This window comes from Callorhinus ursinus, unplaced genomic scaffold (genome assembly GCF_003265705.2).
Source record: "Callorhinus ursinus isolate GAN/ISIS: 27379988/994484 unplaced genomic scaffold, GSC_fseal_2.0 scaffold23, whole genome shotgun sequence".
NCBI lineage: Eukaryota > Metazoa > Chordata > Mammalia > Carnivora > Otariidae > Callorhinus > Callorhinus ursinus.
The window spans coordinates 10,322,536-10,338,641 of record NW_027397085.1 but is presented as its reverse complement, the minus strand read 5'-3'; the positions used below and the strand labels follow the sequence as shown (position 1 = coordinate 10,338,641).

The 16,106-nt window shown below is 40.9% G+C and overlaps 1 protein-coding gene across 5 annotated transcripts in view; it reads left to right on the top strand.

The window, feature by feature from the left end:
* MAST4 (microtubule associated serine/threonine kinase family member 4) overlaps window positions 1-16,106 on the top strand; it is a 546,892-nt gene that overhangs the window by 202,863 nt on the left and 327,923 nt on the right. The gene's annotated exons all lie outside the window — the stretch shown is intronic.

Here is a 16,106-nt window from a genome sequence, read left to right as displayed (position 1 = left end):
GCCAAAAGAGATCTGAAGAGGGTTTTCATGTTGGGGAAAAATGCTGAGTAGCAAGAAGAGTGTTGATGGTTTGTTTTGCCCCAAGCTGTTACAGAGGCAGTGTGCACCCCAGCCTTGAGAGTGGTGCTGCCAGGCTCCGCCCCCCACCCCGGGAATTACACTCAGCCTCTCAGCATCAGGCTGCTGTCTGTCCAGAGCTTTGAACTGTGTCTGTGAACATCTGTGCTTTATCTTGGGCATCTTTGAGCAAGATGTATCCTAAGTTATCAGAAAAGCCTGGGAGGTTGTTTTCTTGGGTCTGGGCTTGCTCAAAAGGTTTTCCATGTAAATTAATGGTAATTGCTTCTTTGCTTTACACTTTCTTGGCTTATGAAAGGTTTCATAGGATAGCTGGTGAACTCTGTATCCAGCGTACGGGCTAGTTAATCCAGAGAGGATACTCTCTGCTCTGCTCTCCAATTTCCTTTGCCTCCCCTCTCTGCCCTCTGTCTCCCCTCACAGTTCTTTATGGACTGTGATAGCATAGTGGCTACGCAGAGGAGTTAATCCAGTGTGTGGTTGAATTTGAGAAGACAAGAGAGGGAGAAGGGATGGAATGGGAAGGTTTTTTGCCAAGTTCCCCTTTTAAAAGGCTTTCCTCTGAAATCAGAAGTTAGAGGATGCTGCTCTCGTTGTGTAGAACCACTGTGTTTCTGCTCTCTCTGTCCTTCTGAGAGTAATCGCAGGAAAAACCTCACTGGGGGCTTTCCAGGTGATGACTTTCTGCATTGAGGAGGGCCATGCATGCACAGGATCTGGGCAGAGGCCCAGAGAATCTGCCGGGCAGAATGGTTCATGTTGGCTTGTCTCCCCTCTCACCAGGACTCTCTGACAGTTGGTCCCTGAGTGCTGGAGAGAGACGTCAGCAATGCTCTGCTGCCTTTCGCCTCTGCTTGGGGAGAGTGGTGGGGAGGAGGGCCGGTTCCCAGCCTGGCTGTGGCAAAAAGCCTGCCTCTTTGAGAATTAGTAAAGATAGCATATTACACTGGATCAGCACTTTTTTTTTTTTTTTAATGATAACATTTTTTTAAATGATAACATTTTAGGGTGGGAGTGAAAGATAGCAGCTATATTCTTGGTCTCTGGGTATGTTTTCAATGTGAGAAATAAGACAGACTTGTCCAAACACATTGGAAGTTTAACTGAGAAAATGATCCAGGAAATCTTAAAAAAAGAAAGAAAGGAAAAAAAAAAAGGTGTTTGTCCTTCCAGCTCCGTCCACCCCCTCCCGCCACCTTTCTTTGTGTTTATTCAAATAATTTGGATGCCTCTCAGATCTTGGGCAAGCCTCAGAGTATTTCTGATGCCTTGAGAGAACACACAGTGTTTTCTGGGTAGGTTAACATCTGTTAACATACGCATTTTAGAATTCAGGCATGTCAGGAAAGTATTCAGTCTGGTCGGCATGTTGATTTAGTCGTGTGATGGGTGCTAGTGTCATAGTTTGTCACGGAGGTAAATGGACACATTAAAAGGCATAAAAAGACCTATTTCATTACTCTCAATGGATGAAGGCATTGCACATCCTTAAATAATGCTACCTGTCAGGTTTTTGGACACTTTTCTAAGAGAGGAGGAAAGATATTAAAAAGATAGCTGTGAATGCAACAGGGACTGACAGAGAACCTGGTGGCTCTAGGAATCAATACCATAATTGTGTTCCCGTGCTATAATTTATCAAAGCACCTTAAAGTATTTTACGAGGGAGTTCAGGAGTGCTCTAATTTTACAAATGAAGCCATTGATGGCTGGCTGTAAACTGCTCCTTAGCCACAGTCTCCGTCTGCCTTTGTGTTCGGAGACAGAGAACAACAAACAACAAAATAGAAGACCTGTGAGGGCCAGGTGAATGGTGGTGTCATCTTCTGCATTAGAACGCTGTCCGTACGTATCATGATGATACAGCCGATGGGTGCTGAGCTGAGCGCGGACCCACACCAGACCGGGAAGTATGCCAAGAAACGATCAATAGAAGATGTATTATTGAAAATTAATATTCTGCTGCTGAATTATTCTTACTGATTTAGGGGTTCTAAAAGTGGCCATGGATAATTCTATGAACAAAAGGATTTGTATTTCTGGAGCAGAACACCAAAACAACAGAGGAAATCCCATCTCTAGCACAAAACCTTGAAGCATGGCTCAGGAAACATAAAACTGGACTTGTGTATCCTCAGGAGGGCCTCTGTCTATTCTTGCTTAGAGGGGTGGTTATCTTGCAAAGCCACATGTGGTAAAGCTTCATTTGCTATGGTCACATCTTTGCCCTGATAGAACCTGGGTTTAATAATTAGCCAGAAGACACATTAACAGCCTAATCTATAAAGAGGAAAACCAGAAGTGCTTGAGAGGCCTGAAGCAGGGTCAGACGTTTGAACTAGGGGAGTGTAAGGCTGAGGCTGGAAAGGGGAATTCTCGGAGTTTGGGAATAGCCCGTTCTGGTTTGCTCCAGACGGCAGCTGTCCTGCATTGCCCTTGGGGCATGGTAATGCTGCGCTGTGGCAGGTGAATGTCAGTGGGTTTAGGGAGCTGCTGCCCTTGACCATGCCTGGCTACCTCCCATACTCCCTTCAGTCCCCTTCCTCCTGGTGTTCTCATTGTCTTCCTAAGTCCCCACCTCTCTTGCAGTGAAGTCTATTATTTATAGCAGCTACAAGGTGAAGCAGCCTCACGGGATCTCAGTTTTCACATCTTTGAAGTGAAGGGTTTGAGAGGATTTCCAGCTCTGAAACAGAGTGATCCTAGGGGTCATCTGAGACTGACCATCCTCACTGAAGCATCTCCTGGAAAATGTTAATGACAACTCTGTCACTCTAAGAGTTTTTAAAGAAATCTAATTCCTGATAAAAATACTCCTGGGAAATCTTAATGTATAGTTATTGACTATTTACCACCTTTTTGTGGGGAGCTTTACGTAAAGCATTTTCTATTAAGTAAAAAAAAACCATTTTTGTCTGCATTGTATTTTCACAAATTTTCACAAATACTTATAGCAAAAGAAAGCACAGAAAAATGTTTGTAATTGGTGAATTGAGGTGCAGAGTATAAGTGTATTTATTGAATTCTTTTAAATTTTCATGGAATAAATTAAAAATCAGGGTAAAAATGGAGGGTAAAAATGGGCAGGTGTCTTTTTCTTTAAGGAAATTGAAACAAATTGCAGGAAGCGATTTATTAAATGACTTTCCCAAGGGCAATCAAGAACTAAGTGTCAACCTGGAATGGATTCTAGTTGCTCAGTCTCCATTCTTGTGCTTTTTATTTTTCAGCCATATTTCCTCCCTAAAAGAAAAACAGAGGAAGGAGTTTCCTCCACATACTGCTTCTGAACTTCGCAGTATATTTCTGCTTACAAAGGATCCAAATGAGCAAAGCAGGAGATAGGTACCTGCTTTATAAAACTGCTGGTTGCCTGGCATCATGTAGATCTTTCACCCATTGAGAAGAAGTGAGTGGTTCTAGTTCTGAAACTAGAATTTTCATTTCTGATAGCTTGAATCAGAAAGAGGAGTCCATGGCAAACAGTAGTTAGTAGTGAAGGGAGGAGTGGTAGATACAAATCTCATAGGCACAGTGCACTCTTCCATTGCTGCCAAAATGGAACGTTCCCTTGGAAGGGCATTGGGAACAGGAGAGTCTAGAAGGTCCTTAATTCTCTCGGAAATTTAGGAGAGCAGAATTGTGAACACTTTGTGGACTCTGCCTGATCCCAGGCCTCTGTGGGTTAAGAGGAGAGATGGGTTTCCAGGGGCAGCTCTACATGAACAGACAGTGGTACTTGCCTGTACCTTTCCCCATCTCCTGTCTCTCTCTCCTTCTGGAACCTCAGAGAAGGAGGGTCTCCATATATTTTTCAGAGTTTTAGGACGTTACCTAGCCTAGTAACAAACTAGTGAAATCAAAGTAACGGTTTATGATGCATGCACACCTCACTGATGTTACAACATACTTAAATAGCTGAGAATCTGTTACTCTTTGTAGTCAGTGTGGAGTGAGCTCCTTATAGGTCATCAGCTTGTTGGAGGGGCGATCACTTTCACCCAGGTCTCAAGCAGGCATCATCCTTACTTGTTTGGATGATGACCTTGAATGCTTTCATGACCCTTGGCTGCCTCCCTTGTACTTCATCAAGCATGATGAGCAGCCATAAGTATGTAGAAAAGGCCAGCCCTCCCCTAAGTATCATTTACAACATTACCACCTAGAGTACCGTTGATGGGGCAAAGTCTGTTTCTCGTTAGATTACCCTCTTCTCAAAATAGTTTCTCTGATCTTCATCTCCATTAACAGAGAGAATCTAGGGTTTTAAAAGCTCAAAGAAACGGGGTGAAATGCACTGATATAAATGGTATTTTGTCCAGTAGGTGGCGCATCAGCAAATCTCATTTGCAACTGTTGGAAGTAAATAGGTTGAGGACTTTTAAAAGATACATCCATAAGCATGTAAGGGAAAGGTATGCCGTACCATGCAAGGTGGTTCACTAAATCAAGTGGAAAAAAACAATCGGATGATAAAACTTATCTCTAATTGTTAGGAAACTGTCAAGAACTTTTTAAAAGCTAATATCTGGTTGAAATTAAAATGCTTTATCATGTCACGTCGAGATTTTTTTCCACAACACTTGGGCTGCAGATCATTGCTGCAAGTTAGAGAATATGTCATCTTGACAGTACTTTGAGTTTTAGAGAATAATAGATGGTAGATGTTTTGGTATCTTCGATGTGTATATATATATATAGAGAGAGAGAGAGAGAGAGAGTGTGTGTGTGTTCTGAAAATGTTGAAAACTTCAGTAGCTAGGGCAATGCCTTCGAGTAACTTTAAAAAAAAACATTTTAGTGGAACATGGTGCATGTAACTTCTTGAAGAAATAGACGTCATGCTACTGGAATACATTATTAGAAACTCCACTGCATGTGCAATTAAACACCACAGCTAAATGAGTAACTCCGTGCTAAAAGTCTATTAGTTACGGTTTTTATACTCAGAGATGGTTAAAGATGCTTCTTCAGAAGCATGTAAAGGAAGTGACATTCTCACTTCTTAAATGCAAGTATCCCCTCTAAAAACTGAGTAGCGAAATTGGTGACGTGTTTCTAAAACCTGTATTTCAGAAGACAAGTAAGGATTAAGAAAAAATCCTGCTTTCCTGTACAGTATTTGAATTTTATTATATATTTTCCCTAAAGAAATCTGTATTTTTACTGTGGCTTAGAGTAAGGAATCTGTGTGTACTGTTTTTACAAAATGGAATCAAATTTGGTCTGATATTTTCAGTAGGTAAAACATTCAGGATATATACTGGCTATTATATCTAGTTTTCTTTAGTGGACAGTTAAAGAATACAATGAATGAGCTTTTCACAGATGTCCTTTCTGCTGTCTCAGAGGAGAGCGGTGACAGGCATTCAGAGTTGTCAGGTGAGCTATGAAATCTTCACCAGAGAAACCTCAAAAGGAAAAGCTGAAGGATCCTGTTTGCTTTTAAGAATTGAGTCATGTAATGTGTTTAGTAAGGCCAAGACCAATAGGACTTATCCAATTCACTGAACTTCAATTTTAGAGGAAGATTGTGCAAAATGTGCCTTGGCTTTCCGTGAACATGCTAGTCTTTGGTGAAAAGAGATTAAAGTCCTATTCTTTTATAGCCTCAGGAATTAATCCTTCTTTCCCTTACTGTTTTCCATCACTGTCTCCCCTGGTCCCTTTCTCAAGTTGGATAATCATGCATGGGGAGAATGACAGGAATTCTGTAGTAAGAAGGTCCCAACTACTGCGGGGCTTAGTACTCCTGTGCCCTTTCGACCAGGGGTTGTCAAACTTTTGCACAGTTGAATCATCTGGGGAGCTTCAGAAAGTACTGATGCCTGGGGCCCACCCTGGGGGGTTGTGATTTAGTAGATTGGGTGGGGCCTTCAATTTTGCAATTTGTAAAATATCATGCAGGGGCACCTGTTTGGCTCAGTCAGTTCAACTTTCGGCTCAGGTCATGATCTCAGAGTTGTGAGATTGAGCCCTGTGTGGGGCTCCCTGCTCAGCGCAGAATCCTCTTGAGGTTCTTTCCCTCTCCTTCTGCCCCACCCCTGTTCTCTCATTCTCTCAAATAAATAAATAAATAAAGTCCTTAAAAAAAATCTTCCAGTGATTCTATTAAGAGGATAAATTTGGAAATCTCCCTTATTCTCCACCTACCCTTTGAGTTCATCCTTCCTTGGTACTTGTTTCTTGGGATCCCTGACTGCATTCTGGTGGGACTGAGTCTTTCTTTCCTCCCTGTGTTCTCAGTATTCATCATAATGCCTGGCTCATAGTAGATGTTTAGCAATTGGCTTTTGAATCAAGGGGATAAAAAAAATGTGTATAGTAATACAAGACGTAAACAAATTGATTGACACACTTCTGACTCAGGGCACTTTTATTGCCCAGGTAGATATTTCTCCTTTACTGGAAGAACACAGATTTCCTAATCTCCTTTCTTTGCTTAAAGCAATGATAAGTGTATAAAATTAAAGAGGAATATGTTCTGTTGTGTGGTATTAGCTAGAGTCACAAAGGCCAGCTTTAGATAAGGACAAAGAAGGGCTAAGCCTGTATTCAATAAAGCTCAAGGAAATGAGTGTCAAGAGTTGTCAATTTCTAACGGAATAATTCCCGATGGTCTTACTTACAGAATATTAATTTATCTAATTGATGGTAATCTGGTCAATTTATTGTAGCATTAAAAATGCAAATTATTTACCACACCAAAATATTCACTGATGTTCCTGAGACTTTTTAAATTTTATTTTATTAGGTGATAATGGGAGGCATAATTGTTAATGTTTGATTCTGGCAAAATACAATTAGTTTCTGTGAAACACATTGTGCATTAATGATATCATTAAGATTAATGAATATAAATGAAATGAGCAGGGGATTTCAAACAGAACATAGTGACTTTTTAACAGTCTGTAAAACTTGAGATAGGTTTCCTTGATTTTTAAGGATAATATGCTAGAACTGCATTCTTATATAGACTATAGAGAAACTAAGTCTAAGAAATCAGCTATCAGCAAGATCAAAGTTTTTAAACACTTATTGTTGTTTTTTGAGAATATTAATCTTTGTTAAAGCCATTCCTTGGTCTTACTTGAAGAACTACTTTAAAGACAGTTTTAATAGCAATTTCAGGGTCCTTTATGTATAAAAGTGATGAATATTTTGGTGTTTAAAAAACAATAAGGGTAATGTACACTGTTCATTAAAATTAGATTGGACTTTGGATGCCTGGGTGGCTCAGTTGTTAAGCGTCTGCCTTCGGCTCAGGTCATGATCCCAGAGTCCTGGGATCGAGCCCCGTGTCGGGCTCGCTGCTCAGCGGGGAGCCTGTTTCTCCCTCTCCCTCTGTCTGCCGCTCTGCCTACTTGTGCTCTCTCTCTCTCTGTCAAATAAATAAAATCTTTAAAAAAATTAGGGCTTCGTGGTGGTCTTGTATACTACAGATGTTCTATAATAGAAATCTGTTATATTTGTAATTTTGAAATATCAAGAAAGCTAGACAGGTGTTTATTTTCTTGAGCTAAGAGGAGAAAGGAGAACAGGCTGCTCTTCAAGGTTTTTGGATAGAGTCATGGACTCAATGTGTGACATAATCCCAAGAATCACATGGTATTTTGAATATTAATACATGACTATATGTTCTTGGAGTGTAGAGGAACCCTTAACCACTAAAAAACAAAAACAAAAAACAGAGTTTATCTATGACTTGTGCAGTTGAAATTTAAACACTGTTTTCAACTTTGTTTTGCTGAACTAGATAGACATTGCTGTTGGATCAGCGGGCAGTGCTTAATGTGACATCTCCCTAAAGTATGTATCCTTGGCCTGACCTTCATTTAGTGCTTCTGTTTTTCCCTCTGTATGCACGTCACTGTGTGGGTACGCCCACATGAGTTTGTTTGTTGGTGCATCTATTTGAAGGTTTGGTGGGGGAGCCCTTGCCCTTGAATTCCTGTTAAAACACTGGTGGGATGGGCAGGGAAGGCAGATGAGGAAAGGGGGAGGTATTTTGGAATGTGGCTGCTGTGTGGGCCCTGGTACCTGACCCAGAAGCCTGAATTCTTTTGTTTGTTGTGTTGTGTTTTGTTTTGTCTTGTTTTAACTGTTTTCATGACCTTGGGCTCTTCTTTTAACCTCATTGCCTTACTTTACTTGTTGGTAAATTGGGCCCGTCTCTTGCTTTGCTACTTTACAAGAAACCGTTGAGGATTAATGAGCTAGACTCTGGAGGACCTTTTGTGTTTCTCTGAAGAGCGCATTTAGGGGAAGCTAAAAGACAGAGTTCGCACCGTAGAGAAGCAATGTTCTATCACATTGCCATGTTACATGGTTGAGTCCCAAGGAGTCCTGCTTGCCATTATCCTAAAAGGAGTGCTAGCAGCAGCCTCATTTCTATTCACTTCTGAATTGAATGACAAGTGAGTGCAGGGTGATGGAAAGAAAGGCCAACTATATGTGGGGATCAGTGGAGCCACACACAGGTTTCAAGGGCAGTGTCTGACTTATCTATGCTTGCCTGAAACAGGCCGAGTTTTTTTTGAAAACCCCTTTTGTATGTACCTCTTAGACTTATTTAGCTCCTCAGTATTTGTGGAAGAGTCACCAAAAGTGCTTGGCTCTGTGTGCATAATGCCAACAAGATCTAAAAGGTTCCGAGTCAAAACCTCGGAATTAATGTACACTGGTGTCTCAAGGTAGGGTGAGGTTCTAGACATGATTGTAGGGCTTAAAACAATTAGCTTGCACGCGGCTCTTCACATCTGTATTGTAAGCATGTCAGTATAAACATACATGGAAAGAGTGCTTGACTACCTCATGTATGCAATCCCACCCTAATTTTATTTAGCATGCTGTCTTTGGACAATCAGATTTTCAATTCCAAGGTGACTGGCTTGGTTTGTCTCCTTAGAAGATTTTTCAGATTTTTTCCCCCTGCATGTGCTTACTGTTTTTTAGGAAGTTTAGCTAGGTAGCAATACATTTAACCTAGAACTTAACTTCTGTCAGTGTGAGATTTTTAAAAAGTTTAGTGCATGTGTATTCTGAAAGTGCTGTTGTAATCTCTGATTCAGCAGGTATAGTTGGAATATAGACAATACAGTTCAAAATTCTGAAAAAATTGTCTTCATCTTTTATCTCTGGGCATATCGCATCAGTTTAGGAATAATTTTAGGACTGTCTCTCTTTTTCAGATGTTCATAAAATACTTAGTTGATACCAGGAGTGTTACTACTTCAGTATATACATATTGATGTACTCGTTTCTAAAGCTCATGCTGTTGATAGGCATCCTATAGTGGCAGGACTACCAATGTCACTTCACTCATCTACTCTGATCTTGATAGATCTATTAATGTGAAATACAGGAGTTTGCTAACTACTAGTTCACGATCCCGGTGTTAGCTGTGTATCCTTTAGAGATGAAGGGACATAATTGAAAAAAATATATTGGAATTATTTCCAATTGTCAGATCTTCATAAATGCTCTCGTATGAAAAAAATGAGGTTGTATTACCCAGTTTTATTAGAGATGCTATATTTTGTTGGATCCGTGTGTTCGCAAACTAGAGAATATTTTCCCTGCCGTGATTGATGTTAGGGCATAAATGGGGATAGTCTGCTATATTTCATATGTATATGAGGATGTCATTGTTAAAATGTTCAAAAGAAAATTATGTATGTGATTTATATTTTATTATTTCCTCCTAGGATGTAAGTTTTTCAATACCATGATTCCTGTCATATTGTCAGTAGTGATTTGATGGGTAATATGCCAGAAATAAGATAAAAAAAGGTGATGCAAACGTCAAGACAATATAGCGTTCTTGTGAAAAGCCTGAAGAGAAATCATGCATGTTACATTGTAGAAATCACCAGTCGCATACATTTAAAGTGTCTTCAGGATTACAGGCGGGATGGAAAATGGAGCTAAATGCAGGAAGCGTGGGATGCAGCATATTTCATAGGCATATGCTTGCTACTGACCCCCACCTGCAATCTCTGCTAAATGAAACATGTGTTTTAGAAAATGCTACTCCATGGACAAATTCAGACTGTGGTGTATTGTCAGTGGGAAGGTGTTAGATCCCGCCCTTTTCCTTTGAGTAGGAAAAATTCCATCTTTCTCTGGAAGGCAGGCAGCCTGTCCTTTGTTTTAGTTCTCTTCCTGTTAGGTTTGAACATTTTTCTTTGGGGAGAAAAAGACATACAGTATGAACTATTTCTTTACCTTTGTTGACCTTAGAGATTAGAACGTTACTTTAAAATTTCAAGTGACTATTTTAAAATACAGGACAAGGTAATTGATGGTTTCAGTGTTGCCTCCTGAGCATAAGATCTCCTGGGACTTTAAATAGAATGGAACCTGTCTCCAAGTGTCTTTTTACTTTTGAGCATTGATGACACGGGTGATAAACATCTGGTTCACTTGTATGTTACTTTAATGAATAACAGATACTTCTAAAGATTAGACAGGAATAACTTTGACAGTAATATTGTCATATTACAGGATTAATATTAGGCAGGAATGAAGATGAATGTCAGCTAGAGCCAAGCACATAACCTGTCTTCAGAGTCAGCATGCAGACCGTGGTGTGTGTTTCGGCCCCACGCTTCAGCCCACCCCTGGTGTTAGCATGCTCACTACTTTGTGACTTGGGAGGATGGGAATGAGAAACAACTACTGGGAAGCTGAGCCCTGTCTTCTGCCTCTCCCGTGTTCCTGGGCAGGCGAAGGAGCCTTGCAGTCAGAAAGTGGTCGAGTGGTATGTGATGCAGATAGTCTGCAGGCTGACGACCTGCAAGATCAAGAGTGTGGAGACATGGCTCTGGGGCCAGGAGGGAGGGACCAGGTGCCCAGAGTGGACTGCTCTCCCCTGAAGGGCAGTGCGATCAGTTTCCCAGTTTCCCAGCAAATGGCCTCCTCCTCTTCCCCAGCTTCCTGGTGAAGTCCGTAGTCAAAGCTCCATTTTCTGTCATAGAAACTGAAGCTCAGGGAAGTTGAGGGACTTGCCCCAAGTTACTGGGTTCCCCTTTGGCATAGCGTGGATGCCACAGGGATGGCTCTCTGTGCCAGGGGCTTTCTCCAAGGGATGCTGGAGAGTCATGATTCCTGAAAATGAAGGGAGAAGTCTCAGCACTGTTGAGAACAGGGTGAGCAGCCTTCCTTGCCCTGAGTCATTTCACCTGAAAAGCAAGAGCCATTTAAGGAGTGCCTTCAGTGGTAAATTCCAGAGAAGATGAGACCAGGAAACAAGGAACTGCCAAAAAGCCCCACAGGTGAATGGGGATATGTAGCATGTCTGGTACCACCACTGAAAAGGGTACCTTTTGGTTTTGTGGAATTTACATGTTGATAAAAAAAATTCCTTTCTTTGGAATCAGATCGTTTTGGAGCAGCCAGAAAGGTGAAGTTGACACTCAGAGGGAGTCCCTGGAGGCCCGGAGACAGCTAAGAAGAAAGTAGAGGCCATACTCCATCACTTGTCTCTGGCTGCCTTCTGCCTCCTCCTGTGTTCCCCCCCGGAGTGGGTGGAGGAAGGGGTCCCTAGCTTCTGTCCTGAAGCCATGTCTTTTGGAGACACGTGGCCTGTGGAATCTGGAATTCCTTATGCTCTCTCTGGTGTGTTTTGACCACTGACAACTTAGAATGTGGTAATTTTTTCTTGGGGGCTAAAAATACCTGACACCTTTCATGTGTTCCTTTCATCTGGAAAGCACTTTTTCCTCCTTGGTTTAAGCCCTAACAGGCAATAGGGTGGTTAGCAACCAAAATTGGAGAGTCAGCTGGAAAGAGTTGGTTCTCAGTCTGCCTTTCCTTGACAGTGTGACCTTAGGAAGTTGCTTGACTTCTCTGAGGGTCAGTTTCCTCCTCTGTAAAATGGGGATTAAATCTAACTTATAGAGTTAGTGTGACGATTAAATGAGATAAACTTTATAAAGTACTTAGAACAGGGATTGGCACATTGTGTGTGGTTAATAAATGTTGGCTATTATTATTTAGAAGTAAAACATGGAGGAAAATAAAGTGCAAAAATTGAGGAGTTTAAATGTAAATACAGAAATGTATTTTTGAACAAATCTCATGGCTACCTTGGTCATTGGCATCCAAGGTTCTCTTTACCACTTACATTGCAGTATGATTATATTCCCAATAGTGGATACTTACATGCATTCTCCGGAATGGTCTGTTTCTCCTTTGTAAGTTTTTATGATCTTTATATTACATTTTCTTAAATACAACACATTCATTGGCCATTGCCATTGAGCTTATGAGTGGAAAAAGTAATCAAATGGTGAATGGAAGATTTATCCACTTGGCTACATAGACTTACCTGGTCAATGAACATAAATAAAAGACATGTGAATCCTTGGTCTGTTGTTTGAGAGTAACAGACAGGATCTAGTAGTGAATGCATTTTGTGGCTGTTTGTCTATGTTGCTCGAGCTGAAGTAGTGATCGCTGCCACACATGTATAAGAATACACTATGCGGCGGTCCCCCCACGGATTGTGGTAATGGTCTAGAGATCACATTCAGAGCATACTGACAACTCTTACTGAGGGGATGAGGGCCGGGTAACAGTGGCGTTCTTCTGACTCTCCTCCCTATGGTAGGAAGAAACCTCCTCTCTGTCAGGAAACCATTCTCACAATCCCCTCTGATCTGGGCTCCCTTGGCTTGTGGGTGGGTGGTCCAGCAGCCAAGGCTGAGAGCTGCTGGTAGGGAGTGGATTAGTTCGGTGGGGTGCGGTGGGCAAGGTTAAGTCTGGAAACTTACCCCATCTTTGGTTTAAAAAAAAAAACAAAACTCACTGTGTTCCCCACGGCAGTTCCTCAGTGAGCATTCAGTTGATGAAGAGTGGGTATATAATCAGAATGAGTGTTTACTTTAGGGTAACCAGTGTGGAACTAGTGAAGAGAAGTAACTTCTTTTTAATTTTGTGAAAAGTACCTGACCAGGTAAATCAGATGGCAAACCTCTATCCTTATACCAAACATTACCGCGGACAGTAATTACAAAATGTCAGTCTACCCCTTTGTTGAAAATGTGTGTAACCACGTTTCCTCCACCCTGCCCCCAACCCCATTTTTCTCAGGATTTAGAATTGTTTTTGTTTCTGTGAGTCATTTATTGTAATAATGATTAAAATTTAAATTTTACCCCTATTGTCCATAGATTGTGAGTGTTCTTTGAAGTAAATTACACCTGTGATAGAGTATGCATGGGGTGTATCCATATAGATACTTTTTTTTTTAAAGATTTTTATTTGAGCATGCGTGCGAGAGAGAGAGAGAGCAACAGAGAGAGCACAAGTGGGGGGGCAGAGGGAGAGGGAGAAGCAGACTCCCTGCTGAGCAGGGAGCCCGATGTGGGACTCGATCCCAGGACCCTGGGATCATGACCTGAGCTGAAGGCAGATGCTTAACCAACTGAACCATCCAGGCGCCCTTCCATACAGATATTTCTTAAAAAAATCAAGTACCATGAAGCCCCTGGCTTTAGATAACAATTGATGAGAAAGCCTAAGAAATTTTATTTGAATACACATATAACAGCATTAAACATTGAGGTTGGTATTTTTTGAATTGACTCGCGATATTGTGAACATATTCCATGAAGGTATAAAATCGCAGGAAAAATGAGTTTATTAATGGAAATTAAGCTAGATCCTAATTATTACCTGTGAATAAGTGTCATCATTTGAAGGTTTTATTGCATTTTAACACATGGCTTGTCTTGATGAGAAAATATGTAGCAAAGGGTAAATGTAGCAATTTTCCTTTTACTATTCCCTCTGCTAAGTCATTATTGCTTGATGTTATTTTTCAGCAGCCTTTCATTTTTGTCCCAAATGTTTTTGCCTCTGGCTGGTTTTATTTCTTTAAAACGTATGTATCACTTCTCAAAGTGATACATTTTGACAGGTAATCGATATTTTTTCATACTAGATTTGATGCTGCAATGCTCATAATCTTCATCTTAGACTTAGTTAATGGTTGAATACTAAACTAGATTTTTATCTCAAAATAGTCTTTTGTTAAGAAACATATTTTGCCCTCCCCACACCAAATTCCTTTTTATCACTCCCATCCACCAGACATCTCTAGCTGCCACAGTGCTTGGGATGCACAGAGTCCACTTATCTGGAATACACATCTTTTTCACTTTTTGACTTTTTGACAGTGTGTCCTCAAAATACCTTGAGATAGCATTTCCAACTAGTTTACCCAATTGGTCACAGAAAAGGTACTTCTGGACTCTACCTTTTTTTTTTACTCTCTGTTCCTGGCAACCTGTGATCTTTCTTTCTTTTTTTTTTTTTTTTTTTAAAGATTTTATTTATTTATTTGAGAGAGAGAGAATGAGAGATAGAGAGCACGAGAGGGAAGAGGGTCAGAGGGAGAAGCAGACTCCCTGCTGAACAGGGAGCCCGATGCGGGACTCGATCCCGGGACCCCAGGATCATGACCTGAGCCGAAGGCAGTCGCTTAACCAACTGAGCCACCCAGGCGCCCAGTGATCTTTATTTCAAGGGGAAAAATCTTTTCCCTTCCTTCTCTATATTGACAACTTGGTACCCTCCACTAGACCCCACTTTTTCTAGACTGACCAGCACAATGAGGATCCCAGTATTCAGAGCACAAGCATGTGTCATGACACTGAGCTTGGCTTTTGCTTTTAAAAGTTCAGCTTCTTAGGTCATGATTTTTTTTTTTTCTTTGCCTAAAACCAGCTAGGGCTTCCTTAAGCCTCTGTGTACAGATGACAGTGATAGTCTAAGCTGGTAAATATATTCTCACCTGCTGCCAAGGCACTTTGTCTAAGATGGCACTTCAAATTTCAGGCAACTGTTCATGCTCCTCTCTCAGGAGGGTGACTTGAGGGAGAAAGGGCAACAACTGTCATACCTTTTGTTTTCATTGAAGGAGAAGTTCTCCCTTTGGCGGGAAAAGATGAAATTACAGGTGGGCCTCTTAAGAATGGGTATCTCTTTCCACCAGCTTTGCAGATCCCGCACAGACAGCAAGCTGACCTCACTCTCCCGGCTCTGAGGCTTTTTTTTAAGGTTGTTTTGTTTTTGCTTTTGTTCTGTCCTTCCATGTAAACAAACACGTACAGTTTTGTTTTTTTTTTTAACACGTACAGTTTTTAAAAATCTGTCTAAAAACAGTTGTTTGTGTTAGAATTCGTTGGTCCCTTTTGGCTTGCACAATGATCATTTAGGTGCTGTTTCTTTGCTTCTAGAGATTGTACTACTTCTGCACATGTGAGAGAGAACTAGCTTCCTTCCTTAAGTGATATCAACTGAGCACACCTAAATGGAAGAACACCCCGATACCTGTCTCTGCTGATACATCTACTAGTGCTACTATTTCTTGACAAGGTTTCTCTTTGTATGTGTGGAGATGTGTGCAAAGACTGTTTGGGAACATAAAAGGCAATCAATTTTCCTCAGTGGTTAGATTCATAAATCCCCAAGCTATTTTTAATGACATAATCTAATCAATTGATAGCACTCCTAATAGTGTGTTGACAACCAGAAAGAGAAAAAAAGCTAGTGTATAGCAGGTGGATGGGTAAGGAACCTCTAGACACTTTCTTCCCCATCCCCCGCATTAAGAAATCAGATACCTGGATTAGGTAAAACCCAGGAAATGTAGATTTTTAAGAAAATATTATGCCTGTCTTACCTCCTTTCTTGCAAGAAAGAGACTGTCTAATGGATAGAGTGAAGGAGAATGTGGTTTTCAGACAAGTTGCAGAGAGTCCTAGATTCTGCCTCCTCAGAACCAAACTGTAATCTCAATTTAAATATCTCTAGAATAGAAAGGGGGAATAATTTATTATAAATTGGTAGTATTGTATGTTGTTACTCCTATGCCAGGCCAGTAATGAAAACTTAATATTCATCTCCTGGTTGCTTCGAATTGAAATAAGATGGGGATGAGCAGCGTAAACAAGCTGAAACAGACTGTGAAATTGCACGTGATGGGAATCTTTTTTTTTTTTTTTTAGCTGCTTATAGAC